General features: G+C 35.9%; 1 long non-coding RNA gene across 1 annotated transcript in view; it reads left to right on the top strand.

Annotated features, from left to right (window-relative positions):
• The window catches only part of LOC122241165, a 95,093-nt gene that overhangs the window by 68,955 nt on the left and 7,140 nt on the right, over positions 1–18,998 (top strand). The window contains exon 3 of the long non-coding RNA XR_006221161.1: positions 10,808–10,978. This is a non-coding gene — a long non-coding RNA (uncharacterized LOC122241165). The remainder of the gene's footprint in view (positions 1–10,807; positions 10,979–18,998) is intronic.

Here is an 18,998-nt window from a genome sequence, read left to right as displayed (position 1 = left end):
CAAGGAGCTATTTTGTTCTTTCTGTGGCTGCACAGATTGAAGGAAAGGAGACAATATTGAACAAGGATATACTTACATATTTCCTCCTAAAAATTAGAAAACTTTTATCTCCTCCGTACTTAAATTTCTTCACATTGTACATAGTAATAAAGTCATATACAACTGCATTATCTTTGTGTGTGTAAACAACTTTCTTGAACTCATGCAGGCCTTTAAAAAGGACTATGTCAGGGAACCTGAGTGGCTGGGTCGGTGAAGTGTTTGACTGGCTCAGGTCGTGATCTTGTGGTTTACGGGTTCCAGCCCCATGTCAGGCTCTGTGCTGACAGCTCAGAGCCTGGAGCCTGCTTGGGATTCTGTATCTCCCTCTCTCTGCCCCTCCCCTACTCACGCTCGGTCTGTCTCTCTCTCTGTCTAAAAAATAAATAAACATTAAAAAAAAATTTTAAAGGACTTATGTCTATATAATGCCCAAACATCCTGCTGAAAAATTCAGTCAAATCATTCAGTTGTTTGGTTGATAAGACACCATATATTTGAATATGTTTAATCAGAAGATATCCAGCAACTATTTCTTAATGTCTGGATGAATGGGTATTGTTTAAATAGTGATATATATGTGTGTGTGTGTATACATATATATATTTTTTTTTCAGTTAACTATTCTGGTTTCAGTAGTCACAATTTGCTATTAATACCTAGAGAGAGAAATTTATTTGCTGTGACCACATTGCTGATATATTTTTTTAAATATATATATTTTTTAATGTTTATTTATTTTCGAGACAGAGAGAGACAAAGCATGAACGGGGGAGGGTCAGGGAGAGGGAGACACAGAATCTGAAACAGGCTCCAGGCTCTGAGCTGTCAGCACAAAGCCCAACGCGGGGCTCGAACCCACAGACGGGGAGACCATGACCTGAGCCGAAGTCGGCCGCCTAACCGACTGAGCCACCCAGGCGCCCCGCTGATATTTTTTAATAATCAGACCCATTCTAAGAAAAAAAATTCATTTCAGTTGATCACACAGATTCTTTTTCACACAGATTTATTTTTATTCTAAATGTCACATAAGTCTTTACATATATATTTATATATGTACTTATGTCTTTATGTATATAAAGTAATAGAGACATTCATAAAACTCACTTTTAACAAATGAAGCATTATTTTATTTTATCATGCAGTAATGTATGAAAGTAGCAACTGCAAAATTCATTTTTTATTCCCTTATAAAATGTGCAAAATAGGGGCTCCTGGGTAGCTCAGTCGGCTAAGCGTCTGATTCCGGCTCAGGTCATGATCTCGTGGTCCGTGAGTTTGAGCCCCGCGTCGGGCTCTGAGCTGACAGCTCGGAGCCTGGAGCTTACTTCGGATTCTGTGTCTCTCTCTCTCTCCCTGCCCCTCCCCTGCACGCTTGCTCTCTCTCTCTCTCTCAAAAATAAACATTTAAAAAAATAATAAATAAAATGTGCAAAATAAAGGATTTAGATAAGAAGGGGGAGACCATAAAAAAGTTACTTAGTCTTATATTGGTATGAATATAAGTATTCTTTATCAAGAAACGTTACTGTTTATTACATCGTTGGTATCAACACACTATTTTCAGTAAATGAATATTTATTTTTTTGTTTAATCAATCTTTAAATTTTCTTCTTTCTTTTTTTAACTTCTTAAGTATTCACACAGTTCTTATCTTGAGTAGGCATTTTACACTTAATTTACCTGGAAATATTTCCATATTGCAGTGTGGATTTGGTTTTCTTATTTGGATTTGATTGTTTCCAAAATTTCCTGAACTTGGGTCTACACACACACACACACACACACATACACTATTATATGGAATAAAACCAATGACAAAATCAACCAATTCTTTGAGGTATTAACCAGATTTTTCTGACATAATAATGGAATTTCTTGGTCAGAATAAATTAAATAATTTATTGATTTGTTTTCCTTTAATGTAATTTAACAAGTGTTTATTAAGCATCCATTTTATACTTCAAATTAAATGCATACATAATAGCTGTTTGGGTTAGCTACAAGTTTCAGTGCAGTCAAAGTGAATATGTTGATTTAAAAATACGGAAATGACATTTATACTTTCTGTTTTTGTAATCTGGTTGTACTTCTCCACTCAATCTTACCCCTAAACTGTCTAAAATAAACTATTATGCAAGTTCTTATTTGTTGAAAATTTAAAATTTAAAAGTAATAATTAGTTAGTAGTTCTGTGGATAACACAAACATCTTAAAATTGTGACTTCACTAAACAATTTGGAAATTTATTTAATAATAATAATTCCTCTGTCCTGTTAATAATTCTTCTCTCATTTCTATCCAAGTCCCATATTATGTGCATATCATAATATTTGATAGTCACTTTATTAATTTATACTAAATTATTGTAATGACTTCCGTGTGAATTTATATTGTCTATTTCTTTACAGAAGCAGCAAAATTTATTATCAGAAATGTAATTTCTGTAACTGTGTATAGTTACTGTGATAAAATTGGCTGTAACTGTGACAAGCCTTTGAAAGTAAAGTTTAAAACTGGAATCTAGAGTAGCAATGATTGATTCACAGAACATTTATTCAAGGCCTAAATTTAGCTTTCTCTTTGGTGCCGAATGTCAAAATATTTATATATAGTGTGTATACACACACATTAACTAACACATAAACATTCATATACGAGTACTTGAAACTTTTGGTCATTTTCATTATTTAGGCAGTAACAAAACCAAAATGGAAAAACACTTTTCTAAAATTACATAGAAATAATTTCCTCAAATAATATTTTTAGAAGAATAAAATAATGATGAAAAAGTTACTGTGGCAAATAATTTTGGAAAGTTTCCTCTGTAGCAAAAATAATAAGATACACATCTCTTAATAAAATGAGAACGAGACAAATAGTATGAAATATCTACCCAAAGCGAATGGCTTAAATGAGCACATATTGGTTAATAAAAATGAAATGAAGAATTCAAACACAAAAAATCACTACTGCTGCGGAAGAAAGACATTATGTGATCTTCTATCTTTAGGACTTCAGTCACCAGGAGCTTGAACGTGGCTTCCCACTGTCAGTGCCAAAGAGATTAGTGATGTAATTGTCACTGAATCTGATGTCCTTCTAAAAAAAGACCTGAATTTGAAATGCAAATAAGAATTTATTGAATCTTTTATGACACAGTAGAAGAAATAAAGAACTCAGTTTATGATGAGTAGAAAAGATTGACAACTAGGTAAGAGCTATGTTTTCAGCAAAGTAACAAAACAAAAGAAACAATGACATCACACATTTTGGTGGTTTCATTTTAATCTGCAAACAGATTTTATACTAACATGAAGACAATTAAAATATTTAAAAAATCATCTTCTAGGCATCTAATCGTTGAAACAACTACCTTCCCTTCACCCAAGCCATTTAATGGGCTCAAATGAAATCCGTATGTAAATCTTAAATACTTGAAATCCCCATTGTTGGTAACAAGCATTGCATGTATTAGACACTATGCCCAATAGTTGTAACCCTGAACTGTGTCAGTAATAGTGGACATCTCTGTTTTGGCTTCAGGGAATTGAAGGAGCCTGATAGACATATCCAAGAATCTCTATTTATATTCTGTAATGCAACAAAAGACGTATAAGCTGTTGTGGAAATTCTTCATTATAGAGGGAAACTGTATAATCTTGGGCTTTGTTGGACTCAATCCAAAGAATTTTAGTGTATAAGAATGTGTTTTGTAGTCCAAAGGCTGATATGGAGTTGCCATTAAAGGAATAGGAGTTATTGTTAAAAAAGAAAAACAGGGGCGCCTGGGTGGCTCAGTCAGTTGAGCGTCCGACTTCAGCTCAGGTCACGATCTCGCGATCTCACGATCTCGTGGTCCATGAGTTCGAGCCCCCCGTCGGGCTCTGGGCTGATGGCTCAGAGCCTGGAGCCTGCTTCTGATTCTGTGTCTCCCTCTCTCTCTGCTCCTCCCCCGTTCATGCTCTGTCTCTCTATCTCAAAAATAAATAAACGTTAAAAAAAATTAAAAAAAAAAAAAAAGAAAAACAAAAAACAAACAAAAAAACACAAAAAACAAAAAAACAAAAAACAAGCTAGATCTCTGTTAATACAATGTGGTTCTCTAACTTGACCAGGAAAAATTACCGATGTCATAAACGGTGGCTAGTTAATTCTTTGAATCCTGATGGTATTAATTGTGACATGGTTACAGAGCATGTGTTATATGTCAAATGGAGGCACAAGAAACATAGCAAGTGTTCCCTTTTTAAATCAGTTTGCACTTCTTTTGTGAACGTAAGAAGTGTTTAGAGAATAACACATAGCTTAAACTGTGATTTGGGAGGGAGGGTCAACATGAGTTCTGAGAAGAGAGAGATCATTGGACCAGTGCTTGGCTGAGGCATGAAGAAAATATTTGATTTACAAAGACAAGGCAGGAAGAGGAGATCATGTCAGGCATGGAGCGTAACATGCTAAAAGTGAAAAGCTTAAATAACAATATTAGGTTGAATGATAATATTAGTAATAGCAAAAAACATTTACTGATTGCCTGTGGGAGTCTCTGTTCTAAGCACTTTCATCTGCTACTTTACTTCATCGTCACTCTTTTTGCTTATAAATGAAGAAACAAGATTCACAGACAAGTGTGTGACTTCCAAAGGGAGGAGCTGAGGCCAAGATCCAGGTCATCTCAGCAGCCGGTTTAATTGGTTGAAATGACCAGATGTAAAACTTGTTTATTGTGGGAAAGAATCAACTTAGTGCTGACGTGGTATAGACATCTTAGTTGGTGTTATTAACTAATGTCAGATATGACATATTTTATTTTAAAATCAGGTTATTGCATTTGTCTATCTTCAATCATAGGAAACTCCAATTCCAATATTTGTGAAGAAGTTACTGGTCATATAGCTAAAAGTGAATGGTAAGTACATAGTAAAAGAGAAGCATTATTATGTAGTAACTTTTAGTTTGTCTATTTACTGAGTTTCTTTACCACCCCAAAGCAAGTTAAGTTGTTCAAGTCAGAAAAAAAAAAAAAAACACTTAAAAGAACCTTTAAAAAACCTTTAAAAACCCTTAAAAAAACCCTTAAAAAAAAGTTTGAAATGACCGGTTGTTCAAATAGAAAAATGGAAAAAAAAATCTTAATTTCTGGACAGTCTAAATGTGGAAAAACCATTAAACACTAAAACATGAGGCAAACTTACAAATTCTCTTCCTAAATTAAAATCAAAATTAATGTTACAAAGTCATTACACTATAAAGCTGGATATAAATGTAATTAATTGATGTTAGAAATATCATACAATTTAATAGAACTATTTTGCTAATAGATTTTCAACTGAGACTCCTGACTATAAAATAAGTCACTTTGATGGACTTTTCTGGAGAATCCTAATAGACACAGTTAATATACATTATTTATGCTCAGCAGTGTTTTTTATTAGACACATGTGCCCAAAGGCTTAGGCAATGGGCAAAGATTTTTTTTAAATAAATTGAAAGAATAAATAAATTAAATGAAATGAAAGCCACATGTCACATTTTTTTGGGGGGGGGTAATATTCATGTGACTGTTGGCTACTCCATATGTTAAGCTTGAGTCTGGTTTTAGGTAATCTTATGATTAAAGGCCTAGTCCCTAAATAGTCTAGGGCAGTTTCTAGTGACATGCAGAGAAAGCAATGGATCTAGACTCAAGTTCAGCACATCCTCAAGAATCTTAAACACAATTCATGCAGTCTTTGATATAACTGTGAGGCATCTGGGCAATTTAAAGAGACACATTCTCCTAACTAGGTAACTTTGAAGAGGTGTTCAATACAATATTGGATAGTTTAGATCATCAGACGTGGACTTACTTGAACTTCTTCACAACCCAATACCTGAAAAAAAAAAAAAGACCAACTAGAATTCTCATCTTTCTCAAGAGATTGTCTGGAAAAGGGATCAGGAGAAACAATGAACTTCTCTACCTTTCTCTTGATCATTAAAACTAGGAAAGAATGGAGCAAGGAGATGTCTGGAATGCAACGTGAGATTTGTTTAAAAAATCTGCTATTATGGATTTACTTCTAATCATTCCTTGACTATATGATTATGTATTATGACAATGTCATAATACCAACTTTTTGATGGGATGTCAGAAACATTTTACAAGTCTGTGGTTCCCTGAAAACTCAAATGCTTTTATAACTCCATAAAGTTACTATAATAGGCTTTATTATTTCTTTTAAATGACTGTCAGAGGGACCTGCCATTACCTTGACACTTATATTTGAGAAACTTTTGCTCAAGTTCTTACACACCTTCATGGCAACGCTCAGAGTCTAGGCTCTTTTGTGGCTTCCTCTTTCTGCTTCTCATTATGTCTAGCCAGCAGAATGTTTTGTCTCTTTTGATCAGTAAGGTTAGAAGTGAACCAGATTCTGAATATTTTTTACACTGTTTTCAGTTCTGTATAAGAAATATTTACTGAAGCAGTGGACCCATAAAAATGAAGTTGATTTTGAGATTTTATTGATGTAATGGAAGAGGAAGTATTGCCCATTGTTACTATATCCAAAACATTCCAGAAGTACAAGCAGAGAACTATGTCTCTATCATCAGAATTTAATATGAAATCATGTTCTTCTTCTGTCATACAGAAAATTTGTCATAGGTTTTATCTGCAATAAAAGCTCTGTCAATGGTGCCACATAATACATTTGTAAAGGTTAGAGATATTTTAACCCTCATCTGTGACCAGAATAATAATTGTAAGTAACCCACTGAAACACCCATAGCCAATTGTTAAGAGTGTAAAAATTTTCTGCACATATTAATGAAAACAGCATAGAAATCCACACGCAGTGGGGTCATTTCAAATAATGTCCTTGAAATGATACATTTATTACATAAATAAAAAATACATAATTACTAATTTTATCAATCTTATGTCCTTGTCATGGATTTGTGTTATTAAAGTCCAGAGAGATTATGCTGTTGTGTTGGTTCAAATTCCCACAAAGGCCTGTGAAAACATAACAGCCACGTTACTTTAATGACTTTACTTTTTGAAATGTGTCTTGTTACAAACCCTGAATAATGAACAGAATATTCTCAGAAATACAAGTTTTGCTTATCTGGATTTCAATTTCAAAAATTTATATGATTGTCTATTTTAACTTCTGCTAATTAGGAAAAGAAATATAGGAGTAAATATTTGTACATGGATCAACTTACTCCTTAGAAAATTAAAGTTGCTGACATTTGCTTCTGTGAAATTGTAACATCTCTTGTTTTCTTCCTATTTATATTTCCTAGTGTGACTTTCCAAACAGAATTTACTTTCTCTTTTAATTGCACATTATATTTTTATATTAAAAGCCAAATTTCAGATGTCACAACTTCTTTACCATCAGTTGAACAATTGCTAAGCAGCCACAGGACATGTATTTACGTCCCTACAGCCGAAATTGAGTTACAACATAACTACAATTCAGAACTAGCTAGAAAAATAAAATGCATTCTTAGATTTTACTTTTTCACTGGATGTACACAAGAAACAGAAGTTTTAATTTAGAAAAATCCAAGTAAACCTCATTTTCTTCTCCTTCTTCTTCTTTTTAAACTCAGACAGTGGATTTATCTAAGCAACTGAGTTCCTTTCTTAAGACTCACACTGACTTCTGGTCATTTTATTCTGAAGTGCAGAATGTATTTTGAATACAAGATGATTTGATTTAGTTGGTTTAATCCACAGTTTCAACTTTTGCCTTTTCTTTTAAAATAAGTTCCATAAAAGAATCCACAGAAGCCTTGTTTTGATTACCCTTTATCCTTCAGCCTTAGATCAGTATCAGTTTTTTCCCCTTGCTCACAATCCATTATAGAAAATACTGTAGATTTCTACAGCATGACCAAAACTCACATTATGTTTGCAATTTTCCGTAAGATTTGTAGAGTATAAAGTAAAAATGTTTGCTTTAAGAGACATCTGCTATAAATAAAATGACAGTGTAAATTTTCAAGAGAGGTGCACGATGGTTGTAAAGGTTCAAAACATGAGCCTTCTAGAGTGGGTTCCAGCACTTAGCGATTTTCCAGAGGGTCAACAGTGTTCACCTCAATGTTCTTGAACCCTCACCCACCTCCTGGTCTCCCAGCCTCCCTCCCAGCTCCCAAAATTGCAATGAAATTAGCCTGTAATGCTTTCAACGCCCTTGCAGATCAGCTTTTGTTCTCAGGGAAACATGGGAATGGCATTAAAATATGCTTCCCACTCTTACAAAATATTTCCTCGAAATACTTTAAAAACTCAAACCAGTTACTTCAGATTCTGATAGTATCTTTATTGAATAGAATCAGCCAGCTTGAAAGGGTCAGCCATTCTGTTCAGTGACATACATTGTCTAAGAAGTTTCTAGAACTACTCATTAAAGCTCTGCCTCAGGAGAAATTTGTTAGGGAGAACAGAGACAAACTGGCATTACTTTTTCCCATTTTTCCTCTTAGTTTTCTTTAGAAACAAATAAGAGTTCTTATAATATGCTTTTGGAACGACAGAATCTTTTGTTTGCTAAACTGAAGCTTTCTGTAGTGGCTGTGGTCAGAAACTGAGTTGAGAGAAATCACTGAGTAACAATGATAATCACCAGCCAAAAATACACTGTAGTTCAGAAGAAGACAGAGCCACCTTACTGAACATGGTCATTGAAGAATATTTTTTAAACATTTAAAAACTCCTTAATGTTGCCATTTATATATTTTAGTATAGAAGGTGAAGTCAGAGCCTCAAATAGAACTTTAAAATTCAAAACATAAAATTCCATAGAATGGCAAATATGTTATATTCAAGGTTTGACCTTCATAAAGGCTTCAGGGGTTGATGGAGACATGCGTAAATTAAGGCTTATTATTTTTCCGATAAAAAGAAAGGAAGTAGCAACTTGTGTAAATATTTCACCTAGTGTGAAAATACTTTTTGGTATTTATAGGAATATATTTTAAATTGCTTTTTCATTATGTTACCCCAAAGGCAAAATTATTTTATTGGAAAATTGATTTGCTATCAAATAAAATAAAGATAAGAGTTTAAAAGGTCCAAACTAGTCAAATGATAGAAATTTTGCTCACAAACGTTACCGAATATGTTACAAAAGTTTCACGCGTACACGCGTGTGTGTGCGTATTTTCAAAGCTTTCCATATTTATTATTCTCAAAAATTACTTTTTGTAGCAATGGGGGAAATGTTAGGTTGCCACTTCTCAGACAGCAAGCGCCTAATGCACACAGAAATTACATAAATTGTTATGACTATCAAAACCACTTGCCAAAATTTTTTTACAAAATACTTCCCCCTCTTATAAATGGTTTAATTTTCCCCTATCTCTTTGAGTCCTTTATCTTCTTCAATGTCCTACCCTGCAATATGTGTGAAATTTTATCAAAAGCTTTCTGATATTACCATAAATTACTGTGTAAGCAGAGCTATTGCTTATCTGTCAAGGGGGTTTTTTTTCTCTTTCTTTAGCAATTTTCTCCATTTCTATATGTGTGAAAGGTTTTCCTTGCTATTTCTCACCAAGGACTGTACCTTAACGTCTTTGACTTTTGGTAAGGAGATCCAGGAGAAAGTTGTTCTTAGAATAACCTCGTGACACCACAAAGGGGCAAGGAAAGCATTTTTTTTTCATATGTTCTTTCTTTAACAAGTATTTAGGGAAACTAATTTCTAGATGACAGGACATATTCCTATGTTAAATACAGAGACTGTATTTCTTTATATTTAATGTATTTTTCTACCATTTTAGTTCATTTGAGTTGTATATTTTGCATGCGATGACTATTTACCATTTTTCCAATTATTTATTTTAAAATCTCTTACAATACGTTTCATTAGTACAACATGGTAAATGTTAATCTTTTGATAGGAATTATTTTACTGGTTCTATTGTACCTGGTTAGTCATAATTTTTGACAACTATGCAATTATCTTTTCTATTGTGAGCTTTCTTTAAAAATATTCAAGGTTAATTGGATGGATATTATGCTTTGGAAAGAAGTTATGATGATATCCTATTATAAACTGTATAATCTGGAAAGAGGCTGAATATCAGGGTTGTTTTATTACTGCCACAGGCAGAGATGGAGTGAAATTTCTATTTTGGGCAGTACAGGGAAAAGGTCACTTTGAAGATCCAGACTTTGAGAACGATTGTCATGATAACAGGATATCTAGAAACTGCTTTAAAGAAGAATAACATAAAGCCCTCAGCGATGTGCCTGCGGGGCCCATCAGCCAACTGGAATTCTGTTTCACACTCAATGACTCATCCTGCCATATTTTTAATTTTACATAAATGTCCCCTCAGGTATATTAAAAAATCCTTTACAAAAATTAGATAACCCATCCTTCCCTCTATAGCAGACACATGTTAGGTCCACCGATGAATTAAAAAGCAAACTAGAAAAGATGTATCTCTGAATCTGTTTGTATTGAGATCTATGCAGTAATATAGAAAATGTTCATAGTTATCATCAAAAGACTGTGTACGTCAACAGTGATCAAATTGTTTTCAAAAGCAACAACAGAGATACTAAGCAATGACAACAAACCATCAGACTTCCTTCCTGAATGGTAATGTCCTTCTCAGCACAGCTACTACGTACAGATGCCTTCATTCTCTGACCGCAAGGAACAGACCATCTCTGCACATGTGGTGGAAATATACCTCAGTGTCCATGTCTGACTACAGCTCTTCTTTTACCACTATATTTCTCTTGTATATTTAGTGCCTTTGGTGAGAGTAAAATCGGGAGTGCTGCCTCTGGAGATGATCCATTCTGGATTCCACACCTATGGCTCCCAAGAACTAGCCACATGAGCTTGGACAAGAGTCACATAACCTGGGCAAGGCCGTCTCCCCATTTTCAAAATGGGACAACAATAGAAACTACATCAAGGTGAGTTTGTGAGAATTAAACAAGTTAATCTACTTGTCTATTACCAAATTGGGAACTAAAAGTATTGACTAAAAATAAAGTTATTTCCTTTTTTTTCTTAATGTTTATTTATTTTTCTGAGAGAGAGACAGAGCATGAGCAGGGAAGGGGCAGAGAGAGAGAGAGAGAGGGAGACACTGAATCTGAAACAGGCTCCAGGCTCTGAGCTGTCAGCACAGAACCCCCACACGGGGCTCAAACTCGGAATGGTGAGATCATGACCTGAGCCAAAGTTGGACACTTAACCCACTGAGCCACCCAGGAGCCCCAAAATAAAGGTATTTATTTAACTTTATAAACTTTTTTTTTTTTTTAGCAAGTTTAGGTTTACCAAAAAATTGTGCAGGACATACAGAGAGTTCCCGTGTACTTGCTACTCCCAATCCCCTCTTAATAACATCTTGCATTAGTGTGGCACATTTGTTATGACTGACAAGCCAATGTTGGCACATTATTAACTGAAGCCCATAATTCACATAAGGATTCATTCTTTGAGTTAATACCATTCTATGGATTTTTACAAATATCTAATGCCAAGTATTCACCAATACAATATGGTACAGAATAGTTTCATTGCCCTAAAATTTTCCTGTGCTCTACCCTTTCATCCTTACCTCCCTCCACAAAAGCCCTGGCAACTATTGGTATTTTTATTTTCTCCATAGTTTTACCTTTTCCAGAATGTTACATAGTTGGAATCATATGGTATGTAGCCTTTGCAGACTTGCTTATTTCACTTAGCAACATATATTTAAGATTTTTTTCATGACTTTTTGTGACCTGACAACGCATTTATTTCTATCACTAATATTCCATCACGTTGATGTGCTATAGTTTGTTTATTCATTCACTTATTGAACAACATCTTGGTTGTTTTAGTGGTTATGAGTAAAGCCACTATAAACAGTCTTGTGTAGGTTTTGTGTGGACATGTTTTCAACTCCCTTGGATAAAAGCACCATTGCTGGATCAGACAGTAAGAGTATGTTTAGCCTTGTAAGAAAATGCCAAACTGTCTTCCAAAGTGGCGGTGCCATTTTGCATTCCCACTAGCTATGAATGAGTGATATTTTGCTTCACATCCTTGCCATACTTATGCCAGTGTTTTGGATTTTATCCATTTAAGTACATAGGTAATGAATCTTATTATTGTTTAATATAATATAATATATATATATATAAAACAAATATTTATTAGCTATTTTGTACCAGCCCCTGTTCTAAAGACTGGGGTTATAAGAGTGAATAAAACAGACAAAAAAGCCCCCCATGGAGTCTGTATTGTAGTCGGTAGAGGCTGGGAACAAAGAAATTAGTGGTAAATGTATATGGAGGTTGGTGATAAGTTCTAGCATGGAAGGAACTTGAGGGCAGAAAAAAATATTGGGGTGGGGACTGCCATTTGTAAACTGTGTGGTCAGAGAAGGTGTCAGTGAGAGGATGGCATTTTAGCAAAGCACTGAAGGAAGAAAAATAAGCTGTCATGCAAACATCTGGAGGAAGTGTTCCGGGCAGAGACAATACCAAGTAGCAAGACCCAGGGGAAGGAGGATGCCAGGAAAGTTTAGAAGGAGCACAGAAGCCAGCCTGAGCAAGGAGATGATATCAGGGAGGTCCTGAGGGCTGCCTTACATAGGATCTAGTAGGACATGATAGCGTTTTTCATGTTACTCTAAAAGAGGTAGAAAGTCATCAAAGCAGCAAAGTTTTGAGCAGGAAAGCAATATGGTATGGCTTAGTCTTTAAAGCATCTTTGGGCAGCTATACTGAAAATAGGCTGTAGGAGTCAAGGGCAGTAGCCGATGGACAAGGTGGTGAAGCTCTCACTAATACCCACATAAGAGACAGTGCTGCTGGAGTCAAATCTGAAGAGAGTGATTATAAAATGCTTGTAACATTCCCTGTCACATGGTATTATAGTTAGTGTTACCTTCTTTATTAATTTTCATCACGAATATAAAAATATAAAATATCCATATTTCCTACACCATGTTTCCAATTATTAGGACATATTCTGATGTTAATTATTCAACTGTTTTCAGTAAAATTATTTATAACAGTGCTTATAGGTCTTTAAAAAAATCCAAACTCTTTTACTTAGAAAAGTTGAAAAAGTTCTTATTGGATTAGAGTTGCATGATATTGCTAGGATATGTCTTTTAAATATTTTTCACCTATTAGAATATATTTAGCTCATTTGAGATATAATTCAGTTCCAATCTGCAATCCTTCTATCTACCAAGTCAAAGTGTCATATGAAATAAAGACAGAGGCTTGTTAAAGTTTTTGGTTCCTAAACATCAGGTTTTTTTCTTCCCCAGGAACAGCAAAATTAAGGGATGGAGTGTGGTTACAATAGTTGTCATTCAAAATTATGAATAGGGGTCCTTGGTTGGAGATTCAAATCTCTTAGAGTGTTCTGGGGTGGGTAGATTGTGAGGAGATAGCTTTTTTTTTTTTTTTTTTTTTTTTTTTTTTTTTTTTAAAAACGATTAAATCAGGAAACCTAATTGTCCGGCTAGCTGGGGATGAGGGAAATTGAAATCAGACCTCCTGTCTTCCTGGTTTCATGCTAGATTCGAATATGGTCACTGGGTCTCTGGAGCCTATGAAAATCAAGTGTATTACAAATGAGTAAGAATTCTAGAGAAACTCTCCAGTAATTTGCTACCTGAATGTGGCATTAGGCAGTTATCTAAATCAATCCCAACAATGACCTAAGTGAAGGTGTAAATATAGCCATCATTCACTTAAGAAATATTTGCTGAGGGGCACCTGGGTGGCTCAGTTGGTTGAGCACCCGACCTCGACTCAGGTCATGATCTCACGGTTCATGAGTTCAAGTCCTGCATCGGGCTCTCTGCTGTCAGCACAGAGCCACCTTCACATCCTCTGTCCTCCTCTCTCTACAAAAAAAAAAAAAAACAAAAACAAAAAAAACCAAAACATTAAAAAAAATATTCACTGGACATGTCCTGTATCCAAGAAACTCTTTTAGGAACTAGGGCTACAGAGATAAATTAAAAAGTCCCTGCCTCATAGAACTTACATTGTAGTTGGGGGAGACAGCTGATAAACATTAAAGGAATTGAACATACAATATAATGTTACATAGTGACAAGGGCTAGGCAGAAAAACGTGATGTGGGGTAAAGGAATGAAGTGTGATAGAATGTGCATTTGCGATAGGCTCTGAGATCTCTGAGGAAGTGTCATAAGAATGAGACACAAATGCAACAAAGATGTAAGCTGTAGTCCTGGGGAAAACATTCCAGGCAGAGAAAAGTCCAAGTGTAAAGGCTCGAGGTGGGAACATTTCTGGTGTGTTCTAGAACAGCAAGGAGGCCATTTGACCCCCTCGAATGAGGGAATGAGGAGAGCAAGGGTAGGAGATGAGGCTGTTGGGGAAGGATGTGGGTTTCTGGGTCATGGGTCATTGAGACCATCAAAGTGTTATGATCTGATTTTCATTTTGGAAAGATCACTTTATGGGGCAGAGAGAATAAGGAAGCACAGAAATAGAAGGTCAAGAAGGCTCTGGGTGGCTCAGTCAGTTAAGCGTCTGACTTCCACTCAGGTCATGATCTCATGGTTTGTGAGTTCCAGCCCCTCATTGTGTTCTATGCTGACAGCTCAGAGCCTGGAGCCTGCTTCAGATTCTGTGTCTCCCTCTCTCTCTGCCCCTCCTCTGCTTGTGCTCTGCCCCTCTCTCTCTCTTTCAAAAATAAATAAATATGAAAAAAAATAGAAGGTCAAGGGGTCTGGGTGGTTCAGTTAAGCCTCCAACTCTTGATTTTGGATCAGGTCATGATCTCATGGTTTGTGAGACTGAGCCCTGAGTGGGGCTGTGTTGAGAGCGTGGGAGCCTGCTTGGGGTTCTCTCTCTCCCTCTCTCTCTGCCCATCCTCTGCTCAAGCTTGCTCTCGCTCTCTCTTTCTCTTTCAAAATAAGTAAAACTTAAAAACAAAAAAAGAAAAAAAGAAAAATAGAAGGTCTAATCAGGCAGCTGTTGAAAGCACCCAGGGGAGACCAGGGCTTAGATAATGTAGTGAATAAATCTGAGATACATCTATAGGTAGAGGTGACAGCATTTGCTTATATGAGAGAAAGAAAGAAGAGAGATTTGGTGCGTGAATATCTGTGGTAAATGGTGATATTTCACCAAATGAAGAATGCAAAGTCGGGAGAGAACAGCTGCAATGCAATGGGACATTTTTCAAAATTGGAAGATATGTTATCTTCTTGTGCTCCCCATAAAGCCCACGGTGCTTTTGAAACATAAAAAGCAATGTCTATTGTTTTTTTTTAAAAATAGTATCACTTGAGATGAAAAGGAGGTGGGCTGTTCAACTTTACTTCCTTGAGATAAGCATAAATATGGTCTATTGCAATGATTCTTGAAGAATGTTCTGTGGCCCGTTGGTCAGCTTTAAGGGACTTCCCAAAATGCCTGGAACTGATCAAAATGTACAGGTGGTCCTTCTCATCAGTAATGAAAAATAAAGCTTCATTCCATTGACCTATCTTACCTTTACTTATAACTAAGAAATTTTTGTTTTGTTTTGTTTTACTAGTAACCTATGATACTAACACTTGGTATTTATATACCCGAAATACCAAATTGCTAGAGTGTCCTGAAGACGTATTTAGTTTTTTACTCATAAGGGTTGGCAATGCTTGACAATATTCCCTCCATTTAAGGGGAAGATAATTTGTTGTAAGTGAACCAGAGAGGTCTAGATTTGGCCAGGATTTTAAGATTTGTAAAAGAGTGGTGCCTGGGTGGCTCAGTCAGTTAAGTGTCCAAGTGTTTGAATTTGGCTCAAGTCATGATCTCACAGATGATGAGTTTGAGCCCCACACTGAGCTGTCAGCTCAGAACCTGCTTCGGATCCTCTCTCCCTCTCTCTCTGCTCCTCCCCCTGCTCATTCTCTCTCTCTGTCTCTCTCTCTCAAAAATAAATAAACATTAAAAAAAGAAATGTAAAATCTGCAAAAGAGTGAAAGAGCCTCAGAGTCAATAGTTGTCAACATGCCATGTAGTGTTTTCCTTATGGGGGGATTCACATATGAGGGAAACATCACTCTCTGAAGGGGAAAATTGGACAGCTATTGAATAAGTTAGTATCCTACTTTAATAAGTTTCAAAGGTGCTCAAGGTATTATAGAATTCAGTAAAAAAAGAGCTTTCAGGGTTTTGAGTTTGGGAGAAATGATTATATCAGGAACCAAGGTGAGGCCTTCTAAGGAGGCTAGTTATAAATTCGATTCAAAAATCATAAGCTGGAAGTTGTTGGTGAAACCTGGCCCAGGGACTAGGAGGTTAGGCTCTGAGGGTAAGCTTAAAGACATTTAGCCACCAGTGTAAAAAAGCCATTTTCTTTCTTTAAGAATTTTGTTTAGCATAAGAAAACATTAAAAAGGGACCTGGGTGGCTCAGTCAGTTAAGCATCCGAGTCGCAGTCCATGAGTTCGAGCCCCATGATGGGCTCTGTGCTGATAGCTTGGAGCTCAGAGCCTGGAGCCTGCTTCAAATTCTGTGTCTCCCTCTCTCTCTGCCTCTCCCCCGCTTGCACCCTGTCTCTCTGTCAAAAATAAATAAACATTAAAAAAAAAAGAAAGAAAAGAAAACATGAAAGAGATTTAAGAAAGTTTGTTCCCACAGCTGTAATAAATGTAGTCACAATTGTGGAAAATGAGTCCCAGCAACACCTAAAATGGTTGGTTTCGTGATGCTCCCAGAGCCTGTCTTATCCGGGGAAGGTTTAGAAAATGGCTGGGATCCTGACAATGCTGCTCATATGGGGGAGGAAAGAGCACTGCTACAACCCTGACAGTATATTCCTGAACTTCTGCCTGAGTCCTGATCCCCCTGATTCCTAGTCTAGGGATGCAGCAAGTCCAGAAGGACACTGGGAGGACACTTATGAAGCAATTGAGTTTATATAGTTCCTTTTTTCTTGCTTTAACCATAGTTCAATTCCCATGACTTTTTCATGCAAAGTGTTTTCATTATTCTCCACAGTAATGTTTTTGTATACCTCTTGTTTCCTGTGATTTCTTTCTTGAAGAGACAGCCTAACAGATGGTCTAAAAGTACTTACCTTACTAGGGTACTTTCCTAGGGGTAGCTACCCCAAAAGTAAACTTTTAATAAATGGCAAAATTTCACCCCTAATTCATGAGATCGTGAAGTCCTAAAAATGTGAAGGGTCTCATGACAGTGAAGTCCCTAACTGAAAGAGGGGAGAAATGCCATCGTGTTTTATTACCACTGGGAATCCCGGTATACCACCATCGAGAGTGAAGTGAAGGGCCCCAGAGCAGGCTGTCCCCAAACATACCATAATGGCATATCGACTACTTTGAATTAAAGCTTGGGAAGCAACCAGTCCAAGGAGACTCCAAGCCTCCCCTGTCCACCCTGAAAGCAGGAAACAAATCTCCCATGTGAAAAATACCCTGTCTGGCCTAAAAAGTAAAAAGACATCCTTATTACGAGAGACAGAGACTTCAGAGTCAAGAAAGCTGTAGAAATCAACTGTTACCCTTTTTTTTACTAATCTACGACTTCAGCCCAAATTCCACTTACAATTTCTTATTGATGAAAGTTTCCTCATCAGGAGGATGAAGACCATAATGGAATCAACCAAATAGGGTAGATTACATGACTCAATATGCGGAAAACACTTAGGAAAGCGCCCAATGTCTCAACTTCGTAAATAGTATGAAAGCATTAGCTTTAGTAGAATTCTTTAATATAGTATAGTTCTTTAAGACTAGAGCTTATGTTCTACTGGGTCAGTTATGACCTGAAAATTACTAAATTGCTTCTCTCTGAGGTAAGACTTCTGTAAAATATGAAGATAATAGGACCCAAGCTGTAGGCTTAGTATGATGGTCCTGTGTGAGTGTGTGGGGGGTGGGGTTGGGGTGGGGGGAGGAAGGGGCTTAAATCCAAATAGGTTCTTGTCACTGTTTTCATCACTGTTATTTCATTGCAATCTCAAAGCATGCTACTTAGTTTTTTTTTTTTTTTCTTTTCTTTTAGGGATATAAAAAGAGTGACTATTTTAATTCTCAGTACCATTTAAGGAATTCACACATTTGTTTACTCTGGAAAGCATGCAATTGTGTTTACTAAAACATATGGATGTTTACTATAAATGCTTCATTCCTAAGATCTGCTTTCACATGTGCACATCAGGCATAATGATAATATTTGAACCCTGGTAAAGTATTGCATGCTATATAAATGTGGATAATGTGCTTCGCAGGATCATTTTCATCCTCATGTTAATTATTTGAGCAAAATGCAAATATTTGATTGAATGTAAAAATTGATCCTATACATATTTATATGCTCTATCTATTCTCAGAGTAAATTCAGTATGATTACTATGAGCATAATTTCAACTGACTTCTATGAAGAAGATTTCACAGTCACCTGAAGTAACAGCCTGCAGCCCTTATTATGGAAAGCCCCCAAAAGGAGCTTGCAGAATCTTGGGAGGATTTCTTAAATCTTATAAAAAAAAATAGGAAGAAAGTAAAAGAAGATATCTCCTTAAAAAGAAATCTGAAAATGCAGCATGAGAAACCAAAGAGTTCTTAATCTATTGACATATCAAACTTACTACCCAGATTTCTCTCTCATTGTTCACTTTACATTATTATGTGTCTCATTTTTACAGTACTTGAAAATTGCTGCATATTCTTAAGTCACAAAAACAGATGAAAATTGAGATGTAAATTTTTGTACTTTAAAAGTAGTTACAAAATTATTTCTTTAAAGTGATCCCACACTGACAGGGGATAAAATCGATGCATTAAGAGAAGCTAGAATAAAATATAGTGTGGTTCACCACTGGAAAATATAAGCAAGTTTACTTGATTTTATTTCTATCAAAATGAATCTTGAAAACCACTGATTATACGTCTCCTGTTTTCAACGTATTGTTTAGAGGATAGAGGAAAGGACA

The sequence above is a fragment of the Panthera tigris genome, chromosome C1 (genome assembly GCF_018350195.1).
Source record: "Panthera tigris isolate Pti1 chromosome C1, P.tigris_Pti1_mat1.1, whole genome shotgun sequence".
Lineage (NCBI taxonomy): Eukaryota > Metazoa > Chordata > Mammalia > Carnivora > Felidae > Panthera > Panthera tigris.
Note: the sequence above shows the minus strand (reverse complement) of the source record. Positions and strands in the feature narration are given on the sequence as shown.